Raw genomic sequence first — 18,532 nt, 5'->3', positions numbered from 1 at the left:
TATTAATTAATATTAATTAATTAATATATTTACTCAAATGTCTCTAGATATTATTTAATATTTAACTATATAGAAGTTTTAGTGAAATATTTTACATTCTCTTTGCGCACTAAGTTTTTGAAATCTGATGTATATTTCACACTTACAGCACATCTCAATTGATGGTAGCTATATTTCAAATGCTCAATAGCCATATACGGTTGTGGCTACCACATTAGACAGTACAGGTCTATATCTCTACTCCATTGATGTTTCCTTCTTGTTTCATAGTGCTAAATATCATCTATATGATGATGAGTTCCAAATTTGTATCACAAGGGAAGATCTCTCCTTGAAAGTTCACACTTTTAGGCACAATGACCTACATGAAATATCCTCTTGAATGCCCAATACTCATCTCAGGCTTAACACACACATCCAAAAACAAACAAACAAACACACCTTCATCTTGTATTTTTTCCCATCTCAGTTAATAGCAACAGTAATGATTCCAAACATACAACCCCAAAATCTTGAGTCATTCTTGATTTGCTTTTGCTCACACAGTCCACGTTTAATCTTGTTGGCTTTACATTCAAAATATTTCCCAGCATCTGAACACTTCTCACCAACCCAAGTTCAGACACTATCATTTCTTGCTGGTACTGATTTTCTAGCTTGCCAATTAATCTCCCTGCCTCTTTATTATTTATTTCCAAACATAGCAACCAAGGTGATCCTGTTAAGATATAGCAGGTGATATCATTCCGCTACTCAAAACTCTCCAATGGCATACAATGTCACTCATGATAAAATGTCTTAGACCTGGATGGTTATTACTTCTTTACCTGTCTCTTGTTGCTCATTCCCTATTTCTTTCTGCTCCAGGAATATGAGCATCCTTGTTGCACTCATACAGCAAGACTACTATTTGCCCTTTGTTTTGCCTACAAAGTTTTTTTTTTTCCCCATATACTCATGCTGTTGGCTTTCTTTTTTAAGTTTTCATCTATATCCTTTTAGTTACCCTCCAATTAGCATTTTTATCCTTTTTCTTCACTTTATTTTTCTCCATATAAGTTATCTCTATCTAACATACTATATATTTCCTTAATTATTTTATTGTTGGTCTTTTCCACAAGAATGTAAGCTTCATGAAGGTAAGTATTTATATCTATTTTATGAACTACTGGACACACATCAGTCGAAAGATTACCATGTATAGAGAAGGTTCAGCAATATCTATCAAAGGAATATATGAATTAATTGATTGATTAATATAATAAAACATCAGAATGTTTTAATGACTTTGGCAAACAAGTTGTTAAAGAAATAAGTAAATCTAGTGAAAGACACAATCTATATTTTCTTGTAAATAATTTTTAATTGTGGTATTATTGTGTTTCCCATTACTTGAAGCATCCATCATGAAAGGTAAAACCTGTTAGTGTGAAATTAGGCTCTTCTCCCATAGAGAAGAATAAGGAAAGGGAAGTAGGAAATAGACCTCTTTTATTCCTCTAGTATTTGTACAACAACTAAAAATTGGAATAATAATTGTTGCTAGTTACTGCTTTTCATTGCCAAAGCTATTGTTATAATATAATATTTGCATATAATTGACCTCCAAAACTGTGAACAGATAATAATTATATTCCAAAGAAAAAGCCATCACTCAACCACTCCTTCTACCCATTTTGTATAGAATAAAAAATAGGTCTGAAACTATAGGCCTTGGCATATTCCTCAAATGATAATTGTCCCATCAAAAGTTATCAATGTATCTCCATCAAGTACTATCTCAAATAGAAGTTAAATTCACACAATTCCTCTTAGTGCATTTACTGGTGTCTGGAATTTGGACATGGTCCAAAGATTTTGATTTTTTTGTTGTTGTTATTTTTCTTCCTTTAATTTTCATATGAGCTGTACTCATTTTTTCTTCAGCTAGGTCCTGAGAAAAATTCCTTTTTGTTTTTGTACTTAACTATATTTTAGAAGCTCTGGAAATGTTTGAAGCACATGTAATTACAGAGGGAAAACATTAAGTATCATTTTGGGGAAAATATGCACTGTTTCTAATACTCTGTAGAGTCTCTGGTATTTCTCTTGAGCCTAACATGGTTTTAAAAAAAGTTTTCTGTTTATTTCATGTTATATGTGAGACTGGGAGGTGATACGGTATAAGGAATGAAAGCACAGACTCGAGATAGCATGGCTGGATTCACATCCTAACTCTGGCCCTTACTAGATGTGTGACCGTGCACAAGTTACTTAACCTCTAATTTTCCTCATATACAAAATAATACTAACAATATCTCTTACATAGCATTATTATATACAATTACATTACATAAATTAGAATTACATTAATGTATAAAAACCTGGAACAATGCCTAGAATATATGTAATACCTAATCAATAGATGTTAGCTATTAGTAATAAAATGCAAACTTTATTCACATAAAAGAAGCACTATAAACTTACAATCTGCTGAAAATACAGAATGTTCTCTGGAAAACTAGTCAATTAGATGACTTAATTCAGGATATAAAAAGAAAAGGAAGTTTTAAAAATATTATCACATTTGTCTCTTATTAAGGAATTCTTCTGAAGTAGCACAGGCATAATTATGCAATGGAGCATGCAAATTAAATCCAAATTACCTATTATACAATTTAAATTTTCCATTAATCTATGTATTCATACATACAATTTATTCCTCAACAATTGTTTATTGAGGGTCAAGGGGCACAGTGGTTCAGTCTGTCAAGCATCTGACTCTTGATCTTGGCTCAGGTCATATCTCAGAGTTTATGAGATTGAGCCCCACATCAGGCTCTGTGCTGACAGTGTGGAACCTGCTTGGGATTCTCTTTCTCTCTACCTCTCTCTCTTCCCCTCCCTCACTCTCTCTCTCTATTTCTCAAAATAAATAAACTTTAAAAAAATAAATGAACAAACAAATTGTTTATTGAGGGTCTACAATATTAGATTCTAGCAATGCAATGACCAAAATATGGCTCCTACATTCAAAGTGTTCATAGTCCATGGGGCGCCTGGGTGGCGCAGTCGGTTGAGCGTCCGACTTCAGCCAGGTCACGATCTCGCGGTCCGTGAGTTCGAGCCCCGCGTCGGGCTCTGGGCTGATGGCTCGGAGCCTGGAGCCTGTTTCCGATTCTGTGTCTCCCTCTCTCTCTGCCCCTCCCCCATTCATGCTCTGTCTCTCTCTGTCCCAAAAATAAATAAACGTTGAAAAAAAAAATTTAAAAAAAAAAAAAAACAAAGTGTTCATAGTCCAGGAAGACATAGATAAATAAATAATCACCAAACCAAACAAATAAAAATGGTTAGGGAATACTGCAATTGAAATAAATACAGAGTGCTAGGAAGATACAAGTCAAGGACCATATTAAGTATTCAGAATGAGGAGCTTTAAGAGAAGACTTCCTAGAGAAGTGACATCTAAACCGACTCTTGAAAAATGAGTAAGAATTAGCCACGAGAAGGAGGATGAGAAGTGGAAACACCTTCTCATTAGATGGGATAGCATGTGCAAATTCCAAGATCTAGAAGGAACATGGAACATTTACAAAACTGAAAATAATGCCAAAACAATTATTGCTTAGAGTGACACCAGTAGAACAAGGCAAGAAACGGGTCTTAGAATATCTGAAAAGTTCAGATGATTGGATTTCTTTAAAATGAGGATAGCATCATAGATTTGATGTTTATCCTGAGTATCATTCAGAAGCATAAACAAATTAGATTTTCAGTTTAGAAAGGGCATACTGACCAAAATGAAGAAAAGAAACTCGTGGGGGGTGACAGAGAACCTTAGAGACCAGTGAGAAAACTACTGTAGACAACTAAGTGAGAGATAATGAAGGAGACTGGCTCATGAGTATTTTAAGAGGTCAGTTCACTGTGAGCCCAGATATGCAAACCAGAAAGCTCAAATTCCTCCTGGCACTTTCATCTTCCACCTTCCTACCCCATATCCAAGTCATCAATAGGCCTTGTCAATTTTTCTTCCTACTCTGGACTGAATTGTGCCCCCTCCTCCCCAAATTCATATGTTGGAGTCCTAATCCCAATGTGATGGTATGGGAGATGAGGCTTTTGTGAAGTGACTAGTGTTGGATGAGGTAATGGTAATAGAACCCTCATAATGGGATTAGTGCCTTTATAAGAAAGCACACCAGAAATCTTGCTGCCTCTCCCTCCTGTCTTTACAAACACAAAGAAGAAATCATGTAAGCACACGGTGAGATGGCTGCCACCTACACGCCAAAGAAAAGAGGTATTAGAATGAAGTCTACTTTGCCAGCACATTGATGTTGGACTTCTTGGGCTCTAGGACTTCACAAAATACATTCCTGTTGTTTAAGCCATCCAGTCTATGGTATTTTGTTATGGCAGCCCAAGCAGACTAAGCCACTATCTGAATATCTATTAAGTCTCTGTGTTTTGCTCCATTTCACAGTGATATCACTCTGGTCCCTTACCATTTTCTCTTCTGTGGAAGACTGATAGTCTTCTAACTAGCATCTAGATTTTGGTTCCTCTGTAACATGCTCTCCTCACTGCAGACAAATGAGTCCTTTTGAAGTGTAAATCTAATCATGTCACAATCCCCCTTAAAATACTTCAAAAGCTCCCTGTCTGCTAAAATGAAAATAAAATTCATTTAACAAGACTTACTAGGCCTTACTCATTCTGACTCTACATATACTGCCAAGTTTTTGGCACACTACCTTACTGGCTTATAGGCTCTGTCCCAACAATATTTCTTCTTGCCATGGGGCTTTTGCTAATCCTGTGCCCCTTCTTTCCTTTCCACCTGATAAATCTTTACCTTTGTTTTGCATCTCAGCCCAATCTTCATTTAAGGTATCTTTCTCTGACATTCTGAAGTGAAGTTGTGCTATTATAGTGCTATGTCCCTACCATTCATAATACTCATCATACTTGTAACATTTTATATATTTGCATGGTTACAGGACTAATGTTTGTGATTTGTGTCCAACACCAGAATCTTAGTGCTATTAGGGATGTGAATTACACCTATTCTTTCTCCCCATGGTTGACCCAGTGCTTAGCACAGTGCCTTATATACTATTGGTGTTCAATAAGTATTTTTTAAATGACTAGATGCCAAAGCTTGGTGTTTGCAGGAAGAGGAAAGGTCAAATATGATGATAAGATTTTCAACTTGGGATAGATGTTAGGATAATTATATATGTCAGGGTGTGATTAATCTTGCAACATGATGTAGCTGATCTACTTTTAGACATCTACTATGGACTAAATTGTGTCTCCCTCCAAATTCGTATGCTGAAGGCTTAACCCACCACAGTGGTGGTGTTTGGAGATGGACTTTTCTGTAGTAATTAAGGATATAGGAGATCATGAAGGTGGTACACTTATGATGGGATTAGTGCTTTTATATGAAGATACAACAAAGAACCTGTCCTCTCTCTCTGTCCTGCCATGTGAGGACACAGTGAGAAGGCAGCCATCTGCAAGCCAGGAAGAGAGCTCTCACCAGAGCCTAACCAGTCCTGATCTTGGACTTCCCAGCAACAGAACTGTGAGAAATAAGTGTCTTTTGTTTAAGTCACCCAGTTTTTGGTATTTTGCTATGGCAGCCTGAACTGATCAATATAGCATCCAAGTGAAGATATCCAGTAAACATTTGGATATGTAGCCTGATGCTTAGAAGACAGACATAATTAGAAATGTTTTCCAAACAAAAAAGGAAATCTTCAGTATACAAATTATAATGGAAAACAGTAAAAAAGGTAATATTGCTTTCCTAGTATGCATATAGAATGAGAACAAAATACATTTAGAGAGAAACTTGAGTTTCACTAATAAATCCATATTTAAAAATATGTAAAAATGTGATGGTCCTGCAGAGAAGACTAAGGAAGAGGTACCAAAGAGGAGGAGTTATGGAAGCCAAAAAAACCATTTCTAAAAAGAAGCTGTGTCAGTGTCAGCTACTGAAAGGATAAGTCACAGAAAGATTGAAAATTATAGTTGAGGGAAGTGAGAAAGTGATCTGAATAGATACCCAGAGAAATTACTCAGGAATGTTGAAAGTTGAATTTGTATTTTTTATACCAAATCCATGATGATAGTAGTCTAATTGATTATATGAATTATTTTGCGTATGGGCTGAGGTTCCTAAGTACAGATACAGAGATAGATGTTCCTGTTCATCCAGGGCTTAGAGTTTCGTTAGATGTGCTTGACAAAAAGACAGGAGTGAGGTAGGGAGATGGTGAAGACGTTTCCAAGATACAGACCATAGTATCTAACACAGAATATGAATGTGGGCAAAGATGAGAAGAGCTTGATGCATCAGGAGAATTGGAGGGATAATTTGACTTAGGAGCCTCAAAGAATTTGCAGTATAGATATAGCAGGAACAGAGAAAAGCAAGCAAGCAAGAAGAAAAAAAGTTTGGTCACAGAATGGAAATTTTGAATTTAATATTTCAGAAGTGAAGCAGTTTCAGGTTGTGACAAGTACCAGGGTATGATGAAAAGAGAGTGTAACTGAGGACTAGTATAATCTTGTTGAAAATGAAGAAGTCATAAAATGGTTTTGGGGTGGATCATCTATACTAAGTTGAGTAATGTCCCCCCAAAATTCATTTCTGTCTGATGCCTATGAATGTAACCTTATTTGGAAATAGGATCTTTGCAGATATAGTCAAGTTAAGATAAAGCTGTATTGGACTAGAGTGGTCCCTACATCCAGAATGACTGGTGTCTTTATACAAAAAAAAGAAAAAGACACAAATTTGCACATGAAGACACAGACATGGGAAAAGGCATTTGAAGATGGATCAGTCATAGTGATGCCAAGTCCTCGTGCCAAAGACTGCTGGAAGCCACGAGATCCTAGCAGAGATGAAGAAGGATTCTTCCCACAAATCTCTGATGGAGCATACCTCTCCTGACTCTTTGATTTTTGACTTCTAGACTCCAGGACTGTGAGAGAATATGGTTCTATTGTGTTAAGCCACTCAGTTTGTGGAATTTGCTATGGCACTCCTAGGAAACAGATACACAACCTATACAGATATAAACATTACTCAATACAATGGCAGGATTGAGATGGAGAAGAGAATTGTGAGTTTGACTCAAAGCTGAGGACTGCTGATCAGTAGCATAAATATAGACTAATGCTTAGACCTTGGTGATTTACTAAAGAAACTAAGGCTGGAGAAGTTGGACATGGGTTTTCAAAATAACTAATCCCATCAACACATAGGTTGGGAGTCTCTAAAAATTCACTGAGGAATTCATCATGGCTTGACGTGATGAATTATTCTAACATGGTCTAACATTCACAACATGAATATTGTTCTAAAAAAATCTTCACCCAATGCAGCAGGACAGTGATAATACTCATTTCCCCCCAAATTCTGCTTCTATTTAAGGAAAAGCAAGCTAAGATGATTGGAAGAAGTCCTCTACCTCTCTGAAAAAATTCATATTCACTAAAATTGATTTGGGAAAGGCACAATCTATATTAAATTTGATGTACAGATTAAATCTCATGTGGCTGGTGAGATAAATTTTACTTTTTTAAAAAAAGAAAATGATTTTTTAAAACTTCTGATAATTAAAGTAGTACATGATAAAATGGTAAAAGATTCAGACAGTACTAAAAACAATAAAGAGGAAAGCGATATTTCACTCATAATTTTACTACCTAGATACAGCCACTATTAACAGTTTGTTGTGGGGCACCTGGGGGCTTAATCCATTAAGTGGGTGACTTTGGCTCAGGTCATGATCTCAGTTCACGAGTTTGAGCCCTGCATTGGTCTCTGTGCTGTCAGTCAGCTCAAAGCCTGGAGCCTGCTTCAGATTCAATGTCTCCCTCTCTCTCTCTGCGCCTCCCCTGCTCATGCTCTGTCTCTCTCTCAAAAATAAATAGAAATATTTTTCTAAAAAATTAAAAAGTTTATTATGTACAATATCAAATAATTTCACATATTTATTTTAAATGTAAATAAATATTGTAACTTTATTATAAAAGTTTCTCCATGAGTAATATGGCTTAAATCTATTTTTATATTGATACTTTTTTATCATTTTAATTGACAGATCATATTCAGTTAGATAAAGAAATATAATCAATGTAATTAGTGCCCTGAAATATTGTTTTTCCAAGTACTATTATAATCATAACTTCAGTTAACATCCTGTGTATATATTTTTGCAGGTATATATGTTTACTTGACTACAGCCTTAGGGAAAAAAGTCAATGAAATAGAATTATTGACTCAGAGGGTATGTTAGAATGTACTAACTATTGTAACAGCCCCAAAATTCATAAGTTTTTTCTGGGTCATCCAACAGTCTATGAAACTAGGAAACAGTCTATGAAACTGCTCAGTAAAGCAGATCCTCAATGGTGTTTTCAATCTTAAGGCTTCTCCTATCTCTTCATTCTGCATCCCGTAAGTATTCAGAGTCCTCTGATGGATATTTTGCAAAGGAAGTATGAAGGATCACTTGAGGAGTTTTAGGAGTTAGGCCTAGAGATATCACACATCACTTTTACCCACATTCCACTGGCTGTAACTCAGTCACATGGGTATACCTACATGAAGAATGTGGTCTAAAAGTGTGCCCCAGAGAAAAAGGATTAGAGCTTTCAGTGAACCATGGTAGCCTCTGATACCACGTATCCATCTGGTCCCCAAATACTAGTTTTACACTTTTTCCTACTCACCTCTGTTCTGAAGAGATACATTCTGAAGACTCATCTGGTCACTACTTCCAACTTGAAGTCCAGAATATTAATGTGATATGAGTGTGGTCCTCTTTATTGGATCCAGATATAGCTACTCTCATCTGATGACCTTGAAGTAGAGCCAATTAGCATTGGCTTCGCCTACACTCAATATATGCTAGTGTAGTCGGGATAGGATAGACACAACAGAAAATCCTATTGGAAAAGGGCAGGATGGGAGCTGCATATCGGTCATTTGTATGCAGACATCTAGGTATCTCACTAGGAAGGCCTTATAAAGACTCCTTAACAGAGGGTATAGGATATTCCTTTTTGAGACTATGATTTGGTCTTTGTGTGGATCTGCTTTGTTTAATGGTTCTACCTACTGAGAAGTTATTATCTTCCTATCCTCCATATTCATAACCAAGGTAGACTGAGGTGAACAATGAGGAATATATACTTCTTAAGTCTCCCCTAGTTTCATAGCCTGTTCCTCTTAGTACAAATACTGTATCCTGAACATTATCATTTCAGTGGTCAATGGCTTTTAAGTTTAGGCTCGTGTTTACTTTGGCAATAAAACTCTCTTATAAATTTAGATGTCTGTTCTATTTGCTTGCGATGAGTCTCATGTGCCACTCACCGCAACCAAAGCCATCGTTTAGGCAAAAAAAAAAAAAAAAAAAAAAAAAAAAAAAAATTAAGACTTATTTCTTTGTTGCTTCAAACACATGCTACTCTCTCAACATAATGGCAATTGCTTTGGCTAGCCTAAACAATGGATGTAAAGTCCATATGTTTAATCTGATTTTTAAAATATTTTGAGGGGCGCCTCAGTGGCTCGGTCGGTTGGGCGTCCGACTTCAGCTCAGTTCATGATCTTGAAGTTTGTGGGTTTGAGCCCCGCATCAGGCTCTGTGCTGACTACTTGCTCAGAGCCTGGAGCCTGCTTCGGAGTCTGTGTCTCCTTCTCTCTCTGCCCTTCCCCCGCTCACACTTTGTCTCACTCTGTTTCTCAAAAATAAATAAATGTAAAAAAAATTTTTTAAATATTTTTAGTATATTTGATACATGATGTTACATTAGTTTCAGATGTATAATATCCTTATTCAACTTCTCTACACATTATGCTATGCTCACCACAAATGTAGTTATCATCTGTCACCATATATCACTATTACAATATCAACTGCATTTTCTGTGTTGTGCCTTTTATTCCCGTGACTTATTCAGTTCATAACTGGAAGCCTATATCTCCCACTCCCCTTCACCCATTTTGTCCATACCTACCCCTCTTACCTCTGGCAATCAGTTTGTTCTCTGTATTTTCAGGTCTGATTCTGTTTTTTGTTTATTTATTTGTTTTGTTTTTTTAGATTCCACAGATGAGCGAAATCACATGGTGTTTGTCATTTTCAGTCTGACTTATTTCACTTAGCATAATACTCTTTAGGTCTGTAAAACAGACATGATTCATTCTTTTTCAGTTAGAAGCTTTACAATATATTCAAAAGCACTTTTCAATCTTATCCTTCACTGTTTAGGTTTTAGAAATGATAAGGTTTTTATAAACTTTTATTGCTCCAAATCTCTGTGCTCTCAAAATTCCTTTTCACATATAGTTTCATATAGAAAGCCAAGACTTTCTTGAGCTTATCAATTAAAAAGAGCCAACACACACTCTGATTCTTTCAAACCAATTTCTCTACAGCTACAAGATCAGTAAGGATTGTGTTGTGCCTTCCAAATGATCATAGATAAGAGTTTTAACAAATATTTCACCACTGAATAACCTGGATTACCATCTTCTCAGCCTCCGAAATCAGTTTTCTTGCTTTGAGCCACCTAAGCACTTAACGTAATGCCTCATATATTAGGGTTTTGCTGTGCCAGCACAATACGTTAAGATACCAATTCATTTGTAAGTCTGTGTTTGTTACCAATAACTCCCAAATTTTGGTGGATTAACACAAATATTTATTTTCATTTTGCAACTGCACAACAACACATGGGTTTGTGGTTGCCAGTTGTCCTGAGTGGCTCTTTTCCATGAAGTGAATCAGACACTCAGATACCTACCAAATCATAGCTCTTCCATTTCTTAGGGCCTTCAGGTTCTTTGCTGGGTTATCATAATTTAACTGATAAATATTTTATAGAGAGTGCATGAAAGATTACATGTGATATGTTTTAGTGGTCAGGATTTTCAGTGGTATCCATCACTTCTAACCCATCTCCATGGGCCAAACTTACAACCATGTAACAGCAGGTCTAACATTTAATAGGAAATCTCATCCAACTGTGGGCCAAAGAGGAAAAGAGAAGTGAGTGTTTAGGAGCACATAGAAGCCTTGAGAAAGTACTTTTTGATATTTGTTACTGCATTGTCCCTTGGATTTATACCAGATTGCCTTCCCATCAGCACTGTATGAGAATCCCCAAATTCCCACAATCCCGTAAACCATAGCATTACCAATGTCTTAATAACTGCCATTCTAGAATGTAAAATATGCAATTTTATAATTTTTGTAACTTATTTTAATTTTTGTTTAATTTTTTGTTTAATTAAAACAAATTGTTTAATTTTTTGCGTTTGAAATCCGTATTGTTTATTGCTCATCTGTATTTGCAATTTTACCTAGTCACATTATTTGTGTATTTGGTGTTAGTCCATTCAGCTTTTTCAGGCTTTATCTGATTAGTTCTGTCTTTAAGTTGCCTTAGGAAGATGGGACAATGAATAATATTGGGGTTGCCTGACTTTCTACGTTTGTTGAGCCCACTGCATTTGGGAAAGTAACATTAAGTTAAATTAGGGTAACTTACCCCTTTGGTCAGTGATTACATTTCTTCTGTCACTTAATGTATTAAAGCTATTTTGGTGAGAGAAGACCCAGGTCATTTTAATGGTCATCTATACTCTTTCTTTATCAAATTCCCTTTATATTTGCTGCTGTTGAGCAGTACTTGCAGAAAATGGCTCTTAGGAGATTCTTTCTTGAGGATGGCCAATTCTAAAGTTTATTTCTCAAACTGAGCTGCAACAAAACAAACAAAACTGGCTTTGACAATTCTTACATAATACATAATTCATCTTGAGAGCTTAAAGCAAAACTATTATTCAATAAGGTAATGAGACTTTATTAGATGTTTGCATGAATAAAAACAAATCTTTCAATATTGACATAAAATATATATACAAATACATATACATATATATTTTTTCATATATATGAAAATCCATTCTTCCTTATTAAAGGTGATAAAACCAAATTATTTGACTTACAACTAGCAAAGTGGACAGTGATCACTTATAACTCGTGCAAAGTTAGTAGAATGATTGGTAAGACGTTTTAGGAAATTATCGGTATCAGTTTTCTATCTCTATGTGACATACTACCCAAAACTTAATGGCTTAATATAGCAGAATTAAAATAACAAAGTCATTTACTTTGCTCACAAATCTGCAATTGTGGCAGATTTCAGAGTGATGGTTCATCATTGCTCTCTTCAACATCAGCAGTGATGGCTTAACTAGAAGCTGGAGAATCCACTTTCATGATGACTCACATACATGGCTGGCAAGCTAGTGCTGGCTATCAACAGGGAACTCAGCTAAGACTATGTTCCAGGAGGTCTTGGTTCTTCTGTATGTAGATATCTCCATTAGCTTCTTGTGCTTCCTCACAGCATAGTGACTGGGTTCCAAGAACAAGTATTCAAGAAAATCAGTAAGAAATTGTATCACTTTGTAACCTAGACTCAGAAGTCATATAGCCTTACTTCTGCTATATACATCATTACATCCAGATTCAAGGAGAGGGAATGTAGACCTTACCTCTTAATGGAAGGAATGTTAAAGTCCATTGTAAAAATAGAATATGGAATGAGTGATATTGTTCTTGCTATTTGGGGGAATTTCTATGACTCATGTTATCAAGATAATCTCATTAATAGCCTTGGTTTCACATCTATAAGACTGAACAGAAATTTTAGTTTGAAAATGCATCTGTTGATGTTTATGTCTCCAATCTTTCTCTCCTGTCATCTATTGCTATGAAATAGCAATTACTTGAACAAAATAATCTTCTTTATGAGATCTCAATAAACAAAATATACTCAACAAAGATATACAAAACAATAAACAAAATATTCAAAACAAAAAAACTTCAATAAACAAAAAATAAATCTGAATATATAAAAGAATTAAGCAATCAAATTTCCTTAGAGCCATTCATTTGAGTAAATCGTTATGAGAAAACATAAAATTTAGGTACAAATAAAATCAAGTAAAACATTTTTCTTCTTTTTTTGTATGTTTCCATTTTTTATTTTATGTATCTATACTGTGATTTCTGTATGTTTTCTTTCTGCAGTATTTAAAAGAATTTACCATTGATTAAGCATGGGGAATTTTTTCTGTTACTGAACAGAATAACCAAAATCATAAACGGAAAAAATATTAACCATAAATACAATTTATGTTAAAGGAAGACAAATTTTTCATTGTCAGGAGGAGAAAAGTAAGAGTTTATTGCCCTGAAACAAATAAACAAGAAGAGAGGGTAGGAAGATATCTGTATTTCAATAGACAGAATGTAAAGTTTTTTTATTATTATTGTCTGAATATCCCTATCATCAGGTATTTGATTATACCTGTAAAGAGATAGTTTATAATTAAAAGAGCCAGATTATAATTGACCTCCCCAAAATGAGCTCTTACTTTCAAAACAAATTTAGAATTTGTTTCTGTTTAAATTCTAATTTTAAGAATTTTTAAAATGTATTAAAAACATAGAACTCAGTAACAAAGGGTATCACACTTATTTTCATAATATTAAAAAATAAATTAAAAATGTTAAACTGGTACCAACACCAACTAATGTGTAGTAAAATATACTTGAAACCAGTTTGGCTAAATTAAAATGTGTTTTGGTAAAATATTCAGTACGATAACCAACCTGGGAAATTTTATAGTCTACATGATGAATCACTGATATATTTCATTTTTCCACTTATTTCCTTATTCATATGTGAATAGGAAAACAGGTTCTCAATTTAGCACTTGGGCTGTCTTAACACAGGAACATAACGAACACTGAATGTTAGAATTTTGTAATACTTTGGTGACGGTTCACTTCCTCAAAAAAAAATCTCAGTTCTTTGGAATACATCCAAAAACCTAGAAGTAGGCAGCCAAAATAGACAAATGTAAACCCATAAGAGAGTCTCTCAGGGATTTAATCAGAGACAATTTACCATAATTTCAGGCAATGTATCAAACTAGATTAATGCTTTCCAAAATCAACAACAATAAAAGGCATACTTCCTTTTTGTTTTTTAATGTTTATTTATTTTTGACAGAGAGAGAGAGAGAGAGACAGAGCATGAGTGGGGGAGAGGCAGAGAAAGAGGGAGACACAGAATCCGAAGCAGGCTTCAGGCTCTGAGCTGTCCGAACAGAGCCCAACGTGAGGCTGGAACTCAGGAAACCGTGAGATCATGACCTGAGGCGAAGTCAGCTGCTTAACTGACTGAGCCACCCAGGCACCCCTAAAAGGCATACTTTCAACAACATGGAAGAAAGTGGAAGGGAAAAACCATCTATTGAGTACTTTATAGGTACCAGGAATGCTGTTACATAGTTTATAGATGACGTTTGTTCATTTAGTTCGCACAACAGGTCTCACTACCTTCATTTTACAGGTGAGAATAATAGTGAGTCTCATTTAATTTGAGTAATCTGCCCAACCTGAGAGATCCAGGGTACAGCTCAAGTCTGTCTGCTTCTGAGGCTCTTTCTGTTTTCACTATGAGGGTATGACTTCGTTTCCCCTGGGCAGTGAAGTGACTACTGCCATAGCTACACGGACCACAGCATGACTCCTGAAAGCTTGACATCAAAAGAGAAGCAAAAAACTGCGGGATTAAACACTGAAGCCACAACTGCAGGATTAAACACTGAGAACAAAATAATAGCCTGGGACCATTTGTGTTTGAAGAAAAACTTTACAACACAGCTCAAGTGCCCAACTTGGAGAATTCACTAATATTGATAATAATTTACCCAAAAGAGTATTAGAGTTCAGAAAATTTTTTCCTGTCTAAAATACAACACATACATACATACGTAACAACTTTCCCTGCTTAGGATATAAACTTTAAATATATGGAAAATAATAAGGTCAGGAGTCAAGTGACCTAGTCCCTAGATTATTCAGTTTCCTCCCCCAAAATCCTTTTTCTTATCCTATCACTGATCCCATACTTATCCTTCAACTTTTATTCCATTTTTTAATTCTTAATCCTATTTGATATTTTATTTCAAAAATGTTGAGGATATTCATCGTTAGAGTTTTAGGCCTTAAAATAGACATTTATTAATTAAAATAACATTTTCTAAAAGAGTGTCCTTAAGTATTCATAGCAAAAAAAAGAGAGCTTGAACTCTACCCTTGGAGGAAATTTCTGACTAGGGCTAATCACATTAACAAATTAATATGAGCCATATTTTTATTATCATTGGATACATTGTTTTTATAAATTAAGCCACTTGAGATTTTTTTCTAGTCATCAAACTTCACATGTATTTCTCAGTTTTCAGTCATAAAGTCATAAGTTTTCACACATAAAGGTATTTCAAAAGACATGAAGTTTAACAGAAGTGAACAAATTCTTATTACATGTTACAAATAGGAACCCAAAATATGCATTTACTATTTAAACTGCTCCTATTTCTAGATTACTCCAGATTAGGCATTTGTGGCACATGACTAGATATATCACACTTGTTTTATCATTAACATTTACTAAATGTGAACATCCTCAAGGAAAAGGATATTATCCTATGTGTACTGGGCAAACTCCCTCTAAATCTGGTCTTCATCATGTCAGTCCCAGGAGCATACAATTAGCTTTGTACTTGGGAGTCCCAGGAAATAAATTTCTCTGACTTCTCTCTCTTATTAATTAGATCTTGGATGAGTTCAGATTTTTAAATTTTTATTACTACTATGTCATGGAATGGTAGGAGGATATTAATATTGTGGATGTGTGTTCTGTGGCAGGTACGGTGCTTTGAATTTTTGTTTGATTCTGCCCCAGACAGCATCTCACTAATTCTTCTCAATAATTCTGGCATATACGGTGTGTTAGGTCAAGTTTGAAAATAAGGAAACTGAGTCTCAGGAAGCTCAGAAAACTAAGAAACTTCCTTAAGCCTACATAGTTAGAAAATAATAGTGTTTAGGATTTAAATCCATGCCAACTATTCTAAGACCAATATCCCTTCCATGATACTCTACCATTACTATCTGAGTCAATAAGACATATTACACATAATTTTCTGTTTAAAAGAAGTAAGGGGGAAGAGGGTTTTAAAATGCTCTGAATTTGTGGCCAAATAATACATATAAAGTTTATAAAACATATTATCTAAAAATTTCTAACTATATTTAGTGTAAAAATATATTTCATTAAGTTGCCATTTTAGTAAGTACAATATATTTTATTATAGTTATATTTATCAGCTTTTCTTCTACTTTTAATGTACTTTAATAAATATAGCACAATTTTCATAAAATTTAGAATAGTAGAAGCCCAAAATCCTTTAAATATATTTATAATTGTGATTTACTAAAATTATATAAAACTTTTATTTCACAGAGAATTTTTAAAAATAGAATAATTCCTTTATTTTAAATCATCTAACTAAACTAGAGGGAAAAAATTGATTATTTTCTTAGAAGAGTTTGTCCAATTCTTTTTGTAGCATTTTCCCTCCCTGAATTTGTTACTCCTTAATTAATCTCTTTTTCTTTTCTTAATATTGTCACATCAACCAGCACACTGCTTTTCTCATTAGGCTCATCCAAATGATGAATTATTTCCTGATTGGTTGAGCTCTTTTCTTCTCACCAAAGATTTCTTTTTTTTGTTCTCATCAAACCTTTTAATTGATCTTTTATGTCTTTTCTAGTCATTCCTAAAGGAGGGAAATGTCTCATCACCTCTATATTCCATGTTTATGGGCCCAGACCACATGAGTTTTCCTCTGTATGGTTTACCCAAAGCAAAAATAAACAAAATTGTCTATCATTTAAAATAGAAGATTTATTACTTTTAATTAGAACAAATCATGGCATAGAAGAAATAGCATATACATTGGGCAGAATTGGTTCTAAGTTTAGGACTGCACTGATGAAGTATCAGAGAATTTGCTTGGCTTTACTGTACAGTCAATGGTGATGCAGCATCCAGGCTCTGAAATAAAGTATTAGAAAGAATTTGGTGGCTTGTGCAGAAAATGTGAGATGATATACAGATCTCGATCTCCTCTGATCTTGGAGAGATCTTGCTATTATCTTTAAAAAATTTTTTAAATATTTCTTTATTTTTGAGAGAGTGCGAGTGGAGGGAGGGGCAGAGAGGGAGAGGGAGACAGAATCCAAAGTAGGCTCCAGGTCTGAGCTGTCAGCACAGAGCCTGACGCGGGGCTCAAACTCATCAACTATGAGATCATGACCTGAGCTGAAGTCAGACACTTAACCAACTGAGCCACCCAGGCACCTCACTAGTATCTTTTATACATATTTCTGTTCATATCAGGTACAGAGCTCTTCAAAACTGAAAGTTGGCCTCTCAGAATGGCCTCTGACCACCTGCTCACTAACAAACATTTGGGAGTGATGGAGTCAGTTGTTGGGTAAATTTCCTATATCTGGGCAACAGAAAATTGGACTGAGCAACAGAAGGCATCAGAGAGAAGAATTAAGGTTGTCTAGTGAGAAAGGCCTTAATGGAAACATCTTTTAAATCCTGTTTCAGAGACCATTCTCTCACTTTCCAGCACTAAAATTTTGTGCATTCTGCAAGGCATAGCTCAAATTACACTTCCTGAAGGAAACCTCAAATCCTTCTTTATTAGCATAATTATTGTCACCCTCCTCTGTACTGTCTTATCAAACATTTGCTGTTTGCATCATAGAAACCTGCAGCAACGTTGTTTTAGTGGTTTATGGGTCTGATCTACTCACTGGATCATAAAGGGACTCTCCTCCTGCAATGTCTTCACAGAGAAGAAACTCGGTAAGTGTTTGTTAAACTGATCGGAAGTATCAAAGCTGCTGTTTGAATGTGGCCAAACTGAAGAGATGAAAGGATCTTGATCCGTAGCATCAAAGGTGCTTCCATCTGAACTCTGAACTCGCCTCATGATTGGAATTTCTGTAGTTATGAGAGAAGAGCATCTGTGTATGTGAGTGTGCACATACGTGTTGTTTGTGCACGTGTTGGTTTTTTTCTAAAACTATGAATTATTCTACTGCAATATTAAGCATTAAACAGGTTGTCTATAAACCTTTTTGTTTTAAGTAAATTTTATAGGGGATAAAATCACTGTCTTTGCTCAGCACACTTCTGGAGTGGAATTTTTCTTAAGAGTTTGCCTTCAGGGGCACCTGGGTGGCTCAGTTGGTTAAGAATCCAATTTTGGCTCAGGTCCTGATCTCACAGTTCATGAGATCAAGCCCCAGGGCATGCTCTGTGCTTACAGTGCAGAGCCTGTTTGGGAATCTCCCTCTCTTTCTGCCCCTCCTCTGCTCACTCTTCAAAAAAAAAATTTTTTTTTAATCTTTATTTTTGAGAGAGACAGAGACAGAGACAGAGTGTGAGTGGGGAAGGGTCAGGGAGAGAGGGAGACACAGAATCTGAAACAGGCTCCAGGCTCTGAGCTGTCAGCACATAGCCCAACGCAGGGCTCAAACTCACAAACCGTGAGATCATGCATGAC

General features: G+C 35.3%; 1 pseudogene; it reads right to left on the bottom strand.

The window, feature by feature from the left end:
* The window catches only part of LOC115513030, a 35,839-nt pseudogene extending 17,883 nt beyond the window's left edge, over positions 1–17,956 (bottom strand).
* Between the last annotated feature and the right edge of the window lie 576 nt (positions 17,957–18,532).

The sequence above is a fragment of the Lynx canadensis genome, chromosome B1, assembly GCF_007474595.2.
Source record: "Lynx canadensis isolate LIC74 chromosome B1, mLynCan4.pri.v2, whole genome shotgun sequence".
In the NCBI taxonomy this organism is placed as follows: domain Eukaryota; kingdom Metazoa; phylum Chordata; class Mammalia; order Carnivora; family Felidae; genus Lynx; species Lynx canadensis.
The sequence above is the reverse complement of the archived record's forward strand: the minus strand, read 5'-3'. Positions and strand labels throughout refer to the sequence as shown.